This window comes from Alligator sinensis, unplaced genomic scaffold (assembly GCF_000455745.1).
Source record: "Alligator sinensis unplaced genomic scaffold, ASM45574v1 scaffold221_1, whole genome shotgun sequence".
NCBI classification, from domain to species: Eukaryota; Metazoa; Chordata; order Crocodylia; family Alligatoridae; genus Alligator; species Alligator sinensis.
Window position 1 is genome coordinate 2,984,560 of NW_005841948.1, and position 2,122 is coordinate 2,986,681.

Genomic DNA, 2,122 nt, shown 5'->3' on the forward strand with positions numbered 1-2,122 from the left:
CTGACAGCGGGACAGCGCCCGGCCCGCGGGGCCGTGTCCACCCACTAGCCCTCCCCTGAGGCAGGCTCTAGGCCCCTGGCAGAGGCTTCTGGTGAAAAAGCCCCGACTCAGTGGGAAAGGAGCAGCACCGGGATGCCTGTGGGGCTGGGGGGGGACCTTCCTGAACACAGGGACTGGCGCAGAAGGTGGCACAAAGATTGATGTGAGAAAAGCCCATGTAAATCCATTGTCTGAGTCAAATGCAGGCTGGTTTCGCTTCTTGTTCCAAGAAGAGGGATGCTGCCTATTGTCAAGCTCACTAGGGTGAGACTTGGCCTGGGGAGCTGCTGCTACAATTGAGGAAGACTGGTGGATGCCTGTCTACTAATACAGAAGATGTTACAAAACCTGCTCTTTCCCAGTGATGGAGGCTCCAGGAGGAGGAGGGTGTTGTAGCTGAGAGAGCAGTCTGAAACAGGTGGATCGCAACACTGTTTTGTCAGGTAGATTAATAGTGGGATTAGCAGGAATCATGGTCACATTTAGAGAGTTGATTCCTGAAATCTGTGGGAATTTTCCATGAGTAAGGATTGTGGGGACTACACCTTAGCTGTGTGTTCAACAGGAATCTCTCTGGGTGTATGAAACTTATGCATCTTTCTCAGCTTTGAATATTCAAGAACATCATGAGAATTTGGGACTAAACCAAGGGACTGTGGCTCCATATACCCATGAATGTTCTATTTCAGAGATAGGCTTTGCTCATCATTTTAGAATGTACTGAGATGAATTTAGTTGTATGTATTGCAATAATGAATCACCTAATAAAAGCTAAAATATGTTTCCCTTTAAAATCCTCTTCGGTCAGTTAATACATTCTTCCTTTTCCTGAACTATTTCAGAACACAACATTATAGGAAAGCAGTGAGTCAATGCACCTGCCTACTGAGTTTGTTTTGCTGCCAGGGTACATTGTTTTGATGCCAGGGTGTTTTGTACTTGGGGACATAAATGTGAAATGAAGGTGATTACCATGTACCATGTTGCACCTTTAATTCTCAGCCCTATATTAGGGGCAGCAAGGAGCCATCCCTCCCCAGGGAGCATGCTGAATGCTCTTTATCCTCTGCCTTAAGAAAGTACTCTCCTGCCTTGTCTGGCCAGCTCCCCTTGCTAATTCGGGAGGGGAAAGGGATGGTGGACTAGCTCTGCTACTTCCTCACCTTCCCTCTTTGATATGGCTAACCACCCAGCAGGGATTAGAAGCCCTGTATTCAGGGGAGTGCAGGGGCAGTATTTGTACTTGACTCATGTTGGGTACAGGGGGCATGAGGAAAGGAGAGTCCCCTTCCCCCCATGCAGGAATTGGGCCCAGACACTGGAGATCTGAGTCAGACTTGCTCTTTGTACTTGGCAGCTTCAGCATTGGGCAGCCAGAGTGAGGATCCTAAGAGATACAACCCTTAGAGCCACCCATGGGCCTGTACATGGCTAGATGCTGATGACAGTCACCAGGAGGGATGCAAAACACTACACAGCTGACCAGCAGCACAGGTCTGTGAAAATCTAAAAGCTGAGTGCCCTGCATGTTCTGCTGCCTTTTAAGGAGTCTGACTGCTGCGCTTTGACATATTCCCTGTTCCCTTTATCTCCATGCTGCCTCCCCTCCAATTCAGTGATCCAGAGAATGACTTCCGGTAACACAAGGGTATCAAACTCATCAGGCCCTGTGGGCGGGATGAGTGGTGTGGGCCGATCCTCAAGCCAGAATGGGCCCACAGATCAGCCCCACATGCTGGATCCAGCTCACCAGGCTGGTCTGATGTAGGAGCTGATGTGGGAGCTAATGTGGGAGTAAGCATCCTGGACTGGCTTCCCCAGCCCGGTATGCCATGCGCATCATCCAGGGCTCAGGTCCAGGCCTAGGTTGGTGCAAGAAAGTGGGTCTGGTCCCAGACCCATGTGCAGCACTGCAGGTTGGATGATAGGGCTCCATGTCCATGGGCTGTATCTTTGACACCCCTGCTGAAACACTCTACAAAGGGAGGGTAGGACCTGGGTGGGCCTGGAAGTTTGGTTCACTGTTCAGTATCATTGAACGATGGTTGTAGGCAGGGATCTGCACTCAGTGTTACAGACTGAG